The sequence below is a fragment of the Pan paniscus genome, chromosome 12 (genome assembly GCF_029289425.2).
Source record: "Pan paniscus chromosome 12, NHGRI_mPanPan1-v2.0_pri, whole genome shotgun sequence".
Lineage (NCBI taxonomy): Eukaryota > Metazoa > Chordata > Mammalia > Primates > Hominidae > Pan > Pan paniscus.
In genome coordinates this window covers 88,189,780-88,197,663 of record NC_073261.2, presented here as the reverse complement: position 1 = coordinate 88,197,663, position 7,884 = coordinate 88,189,780, and the positions used below count along the sequence as shown (strand labels likewise).

Here is a 7,884-nt window from a genome sequence, read left to right as displayed (position 1 = left end):
GGTGAGGTAGATGGATCCCCCTTAAATTTTGAGAAAATCAGTGATGCATAGAGCTCATGCCACCCAACGGGGCAACGCACATGAATACTAAGTTCAACCTCTTGTAGTGGATGGTCAGGGACATTGGTGATAACAAAGATATTCATGAGACAACTGGGGAAATTTGAATGCTGACTGGATATTTGATATTAAGTAATGATCTATTATTTTAGGATAAAGGTATTGTGGTTACTGATATATGCTGAAGTATTTATGATAGAAATGATTTAATACCTGGGATTTCCCTCAAAATAGTCAAGCTTCAGATGGGGGGAACGGAAGTGTGTAGATAAAACCAGACTGCATATGTGCTGATAACCATTTAAACTGGGTGATGGGTACATGAAACTTCATTACACTATTCTCTCTACTTTCATGTTTGAAAATCTTCATAGTAATGTCTTTAAACATCCTTTTAAATCTACCAGGCTATAGGTAGATTTAAAAATTTTCTGACTGACAATTGGTTGAGTTTATCTGAAGACCTGGGATAAACAGAAAGGAAATGTCTGGGTTAAGATAAAAGATTGTGGAGACCAAAGTTCTTATTTGCAGAGGAAGTCTTCAGGTAGCAGGCTTCAGAGAGAATAGGCTGTAAAACGTTTCTTATCAGACTTAAAGTCTGTGTTGATGTGAATGCCTGAGAGGTTTAATGAGGCATGTCCGACCCCCACTTCCCATCATGGCCTGAACTGGTCTTTCAGGTTTAATTTTAAGAGTGCACTGGCCAAGGACAAAGTCCATTCAGATAGTTGGGGGAGGCTTAGAATTTTATTTGGGGTTGACAGCTGAGTACCTATTTCAGAATTGTGGTAATGCAGTTGAAGATACTCTAGTCAGGGCTCTCTGCTCCTCCCATTTGACAGACAGCCATATCTTCTCGTGTAGCACCAGCCACATCCTGAGATACCACGGTTAAGGTGAAGGCCAGAGTCAACAGATTTGGCCCCATTGGGCACCAGATCACCAGGGCTGCTTTTAACTCTGGTAAAGTGGATATTGTTGCCATCAGTGACCCCTTCACTGGCCTCAACTACATGGTCTACATGTTCCAGTGTGGTTCTACCCATGGCAAATTCCATGGCACTGTCAAGGCTGAGAATGGGAAGCTTGTCATTAACGGAAATCTCATCACCATCTTTCAGGAGCGAGATCCCACCAAAATCAAATGGGACAATGCTGACGCTGAGTACATTGTGGTGTCCACCGGTGTCTTCACCACCACAGAGAAGGCTGGGGCTCACTTGCAGCAGGGAGCCAAAAGGGTCATAATCTCTACTCCCTCTGCTGACGCCCCCATGTTCATGATGGGTGTGAACCATAAGAAATATGAAAACAGCCTCAAGATCATCAGCAATGCCTCCTGTACCACCAACTTCTTAGCCTCCCTGGCCAAGCTCATCCATGACAACTTTGGTATTGTGGAAGGACTCATGACCATGATCCACACCATCACTGCCACCCAGAAGACTGTAGATGGCCCCTCCAGGAAACTGTGGTGTGATGGCCACGGGGCTCTCCAGAACATCATCCCTGCATCTACTGGTGCTGCCAAAGCTGTAGGCAAGGTCACCCCTGAGCTGAATGGGAAGATTACTAGCATGGCCTTCCGTGTCCCCACCACCAATGTGTCGGTCATGCATCTGACCTGCCATCTGGAAAATCCTGCCAATTATGATGACATCAACAAGGTGGTGAAACAGGCATCAGAGGCCCCTCAAGGGCATCCTGGACTACACTGAGCACCAGGTTGTCTCCTCCAGCTTTAACAGTGAAACCCACTCTTCCACCTTCAATGATGGGGCTGGTATTGCCCTCAATGACCATTTTGTCAAGTTCATTTCCTGTTATGACAATGCATTTGGCTACAACAACAGGGCAGTGGACCTCATGGCCCACATGGCCTCCAAGAAGTAAGACCCCCAGACCACCAGCCTCAGGCCCTCAGCTGCTAGGAATCCCCTATTGCACTAGGTCTCCTACCACACTGAGAATCTCCCCTCCTCACAGTTTCCATCCAGACCCCCTGAAGAGGGACGGGTCTAGGGAGCCCCACCTTGTCATGTACCACCAATAAAGTCCTCTGTGCTCAGCCAAAAAAAAAAAAAAAAGATACTCTAGTCAGCAGGATTCCATGATTTTCACCAACAATATTCAGCTGCTAGGTATAGGTACAGGTAGAGACTTAGGTTTATAAACAGAGCTGAAGTTTCATCAAGTGGTACACAGGGTAGCTAAGGATATTTATAAAGGAATGGTTGTAGTGCTGGACCACTGCATCTTAGCTGAGTAAGAAGGCAAGGAGATGAGGGCAATATGTATGAACAAGCAGTAGGGTGAAAGGATAAGGCTTCAATGAGATTAGAGGATTGTTTGAAAGGAAACACTGCAGTCAATGAACTGAAAGGAAGCCATAAAATCTAGATTTGGGAGGTAGTAATGACATAGTAGAAGGGTATGACTTATGAATGAGTAGACATGGAGGACAGGAGGTCTTTTGGGAGCTGAAGAAATCAAGGGATGGGATGGGTCATTCATGTGGCATTAAGGATCCAAGAATGACCACAGAAGGAACAAGAGAAAAAGGCTGGAAGCCAGGTGCCAGAGTTATCAACGAAGGAGGTGGTGTGGTAGGGAGGTCAGTAGATTGCCCACAGTAAGTTGGGGTGACAAGTGGAAAAGTCTGATAACTTTAAAGAAGCTGTTTTATTTGTTGTTTAATAGAAAAAAGACTTGAAAGGGTGCAATGGAGCAGAGGAACATCACCTCTGTTAGGACCGGCAGTAGCTAGGGAGGGAGAAAGTGAGCCTTGAGAGGGCTGCAGGGGAGACATTCTACTAGGGGAATAGAAGACACCAGGGTTTCAGTTAAAGTGAAAAATGAAGAGAATGCACACACAGAGAAAAAGTGTTTCGGCAAATTGCTAATAACAGACCATGGATTATAGAGAACACAAAAGACAGGTGTGGGAGGCCATGGAAGAGTTGAAGGTGGGGTTAGATTAGGTAGTGGTTCTCAGTCCTAGCTGCACAACAGAATCATCTGGGGAACTTTTGAAAGTATTGATGCCTGCACACAGATCAACTGAATTAGAATCTCTAGGGGGTAAGGCTAGGGTATGTACAGCCCAGTAACCACACTTTCAAATACAGTCATCCCCCAGTATCCATGGGCGATCAGTTCCAGGATCCTTGTGGATACCAAAATCCACAATGCTCAAGTCCCTTACAGAAAATGGCCTGGTATTGGCATAGAAGCTACACATATTCTCCCATATGATTCATATCATCTCTAGATTACTTATAACTAATACAATGTCAGCGCTATGAAACTAGTTGTTTAGGGAATAATGACAAGGAAAACAAGTCTGTATTGTACATGCTCAGTACAGATGCAACCATCCACTCTTTTCAATTTTCCAACCCAGGCTGGCCGAATCCATGGATGCAGAACCCACAAATACAGAGGACTACTTACTTGTACACACTAACACAAGTAACAGATGAGAAGGGGGAAAATGGCATCAGTGTTTATCTCTGATGAGTACATCAAAATCTTAAGGGTGAATGTCTTTATACTTTCAAATTTTCTTGTGCATATTTCAGATTGAATTTTAAAAGGGGGCTTTTGTTTATTTGAGGGGGATTGCTTAAAGAAAGGGGTTTATAATACAGTCTCAATTTCTACTGTTTACACATGGAATTTATTTGGTCTGTCTGACCCAATCTGTTTCTGGTAAAGGTGCATGAAATGAGCTTTGAAGAAATATCTAAAACTTAAAAATAAAGGAAAAGGCAGTAGATCATGTCCTTTCAAAGTCATACAGGGACATTGCTTAACATGCCTATCAAGAAGGCTTCTAGGCAAATTGCTGAAGAAATTTATATATTTCTTTATGTACTGAATCCTAGCAGATTGTGTGTGTATATATAGTGTGTATATATATATACACACACACAATGAAATATTATTCAGCCCTAATAAAAGAGATCCTGCCGTTTGTGACAAGGAACCTAGAGGACGTTATGGTAAGTGAAATGAGTCAAACACAGAAAAATACTGCATGATCTCACTTATGTGTGGAATCTAAAAGTAACAGAAAGAAAGGGGAAAAAAAATCAAATACACAGTAACAGAGAGTAGGATGGTGGTTACCAGGAGCAGGGGAAATGGGAAGATGTAGGTCAAAGGGTAAGTCTAGAGATCTAACGCACAGCATGAGGACTACAGTTAATAATATTGTATTGTGTATTGGAAATCTGCTAAGACAGCTTTTAGGTGCACTTAGTACAAAAAAAAAGGAGGGGGTAACCATGTAAGATGATGAATATGTTAATTTGCTTGACTATAATATCATTTCACTATATAAAATGGCATATTACATACTTTTAATATATGTAATCTTTAAAAGTTAACATATAATGAGCTTATTTTTTAATGTTTAAACATTTTTGTTTTAATTTCTAATAAGATAAATATTGGCAGATCATTTGGGGGCCTCAATTTTTAAGAGCCAAAGGGGATCCTGAGACTCAAGTCTGAGACTCACTGATCTTTATTTGTTTGGCGTTGCCATTTACTACTAAGGGCTCACATTACTCAGCATACTCATTTCAAAATGCCCTTCCCGGTGGACTACATAACTCCTATTTCTCCAATTCTGCTTTGAAACAGCCTTTCGCCATCTCCGGTTTCCTCATTAAGAAGTTGAATAAATTTTATTATGTATTCATTGTGTATTTGGACAACAGTCATGTATAATTTTAAGGATTATACTTTGATAGGAGGTACGATCTGCTGATTTATACAATTTAGTCCTGAGTTTCTTTTCTCTGTATTCAAAAGCTGATGAAAGAACAGGGAACATTATGAAGTCTCATAATCATTCTTAAACATTTCCCTAATGAAATAAGACTGCAATCATCAGCTATGTCTAAAACTATTGTGTTCCTTCACAAAAGTATTTAAAAGGAAAGAACAAGTACAAAGTTTGTGAAGCAAAATGACATAGTTTTGAAAGAAGATCCAAGCTTGAGAATGGGTCTCTAATTTGAGCAATAACATTTACTTTAATATGGAAGAAGAGCACACTATCAATCTATTGCCAAGATCTTTCCTTCCCAATACAAGCTCCACCTTCCTCCCAGGGAAACAACACAGTACAACAACATAATTTCAGCTCTGTCTGTGCAGGAAGCTTTCTTAGTCAGAAAAGTATAAAAACAGCAGGAGAAATCCATAATTCTGCTACTCATTAGGAAACACTTAACACTGATCTCAGGCTTCAGTATGCATTAGAATTATCTGAGAGACCTGGTAGAAATACAGATTTAAATTCACCATGCAGGGTGGGAGGGATAGCATTAGGAGATATACCTAACATAAAAGATGAGTTAATGGGTGCAGCACACCAGCATGGCACATGCATACATATGTAATGAACCTGCACGTTGTGCCCACGTACCCTAGAACTTAAAGTATAATAAAAAATAAATAAATTCACTATGCAATGTGGGGGCGGGGGGGTGGTGCACACAGCACTCCAGGTGACTCTAATCGAAAATAAAAAGCGAGCCAGGTGGAGTGGTGCATGTCCATAGCCCTAGCAACTTGGGAGGCTGAGGTGGGAGGACTGCTTGAGCCCAGGAGTTTGAGACCCCACCCCCATCCCTTAAAAAATAAAAAATAAAAATAAAAATTCATACTTTGAGAAACTATACTAAAGTATTAGAATTGGCCGCATAGCTGTTGTGTTTTTCTGAGACTCGTCCGTGTAACCTTAATATCTAAATGTCAAGCCCCTCTACCTGATCTGAAAGGCCCTTCACAATCTTGCCCAGGTCTTTAAACTTCAATTCCACTCCTACATCCGTCTCTGCCCTTCAGTAACTCCCTAGTACAGCCACGCTGAACCATTGCTGTATTCCTTCTTGATGTCCACCCTTCTCTCTCTTTCCTCTTCTCTGGGTGGGACTATTTATTCTTCACAGCGGTGTGATAGGGTGGGTAAGTACATAGCCCTCTGGACTCTAAAGCCAGTAGACCTGGTTTCCAATCCCAGAGCACCCTCACTTTGGTAAATGTGGTTGACCTCTCTGAACCTGAGATGCCTCCTCTATAAAATCAGAGATAAGAATACCCACCCCAAGGCTATTGCATGAGCACTGGCAGCATTCAGTATAGATGCTAAACATGTTTATACCCCCCAACACACAGAAAACCTTCAGTCTTCCCAGGAAAAACTGCCCTGTCCTCTCTAAATAATATAAACATCCCTCTTGGAGATAAACACACATTATACAGGCCTGTAAACCCAACTCTGGTAGGACTTATAAGCAGATACTTAGGAAACTGCATTAGATCAAATCAGTATACTAAAGTTTTAAAAATAACACAGGCCAGGTGCGGTGGCTCACACCTGTAATCCCAGCACTTTGGGAGGCTGAGGTGGGTGGATTGCCTGACGTCAGGAGTTTGAGATCAGCCTGACTAACAAGGTGAAATCCCATCTCTACTAAAAATACAAAAACTAGCCAGGTGTGGTGGCAGGTGCCTATAATCCCAGCTACTCAGAAGGCTGAGGCAGGAGAATCGCTTGAACCTGGGAGGCAGAGGTTCTAGTGAGCCGAGATTGTGCCACTGCACTCTAGCCTAGGTGACAGAGCGAGACTCCATCTCAAAAAAAAAAAAAAAAAAAAAAAAAAAGAACCCAAATCCATAAGGTAGCCTACCCTCACCATCCCCCAAAGTTATTTTACCAGAGGGTTTTTAATGATCATATTCCTTCATAGTTTGATTATTTTGATGCCAAGGGGAGAAAAAGCAACCACTGATATTTAGGATCCCACAGTTGCCAAATAACCACCAAGCTTACCTACAGCAGGTGGCATATGCCTAAGTACGGAAGGCAGACTGAGGTGAAGTTGACTAATCCAGTCCATGTTAAAACATTCTGAGCATTTAGTATGCACAAAAATGTTTGATAATGTAAAAAAAAAAAGTGCACAAAGTATGGTTTCTTCTTTCCGAGGAGCTCAACCCATTTAGGGGAAAGTACTGACAAATGCTTTCTTCCATAGACAAAAATAACAATGACCACCACCCTCCAAAATTCATCTTGTTTATCCTCTTCAGGAAACAGAGGAAGTTAAAAATAAGTACGATTTGGAAGACAGGTGTTTGTTTACAAATATCAACGCCATAAAAAAGATTTAAAAGTCTGCCAGGATGTGGAAATTCTCATCACATCCTCCTAACATCTGTGAGGGGTAATATTATTCCTATTTTATAGATGAAGAAGCTGAGGCTCAACTGCTATATAAGCGTTAGCACAAATTCATGAAGCTTGCGTGCTGGAGCTAGGAACAAAGCTCAGTTTTAACTATAAGGTCATCTCCTTTGCTTAGAATTGAAATTTAAGCATTCTTCCAGATCTAGGTTTTTTTAGGTAGTCTTCATGTTTTGTAACCGGGACGTCTAAACCATGCCATTTTAGATGACCTCTCTGTCAGGGGCTGCAGACCCATTTTGCCAGAATGAGTATGTTGTTTACTAATTACCATATAAATTTGTCAGAAAATTAGAGAACTCTTAAATAACAGCCCAAATGCCGGGGATGGCGTGGGGGTGGTCGGGGAGTAAGTTATGGACAAGCTTCAAGTACAGGTGGCCAAACAGTCAGAAGATGCAGCCTTAAAACAAGAAAAATTGAGGGCACGATTTTCTGTTCTTGTACCTGCTTCCCAAGCACCCTTTCTTCACATTTTATCTGATTCTCTCGACAATCCTATTATAGGAGGAAAACTGTCATAAAAAGAAAACTCTTAGCAGTTGTTTTAGTCCATT

General features: G+C 41.5%; 1 pseudogene; it reads left to right on the top strand.

The window, feature by feature from the left end:
• The first annotated feature begins 753 nt into the window (after positions 1 to 753).
• Positions 754 to 3,655, top strand: LOC100988910 (glyceraldehyde-3-phosphate dehydrogenase-like; annotated as a pseudogene).
• Positions 3,656 to 7,884: the final 4,229 nt, after the last annotated feature.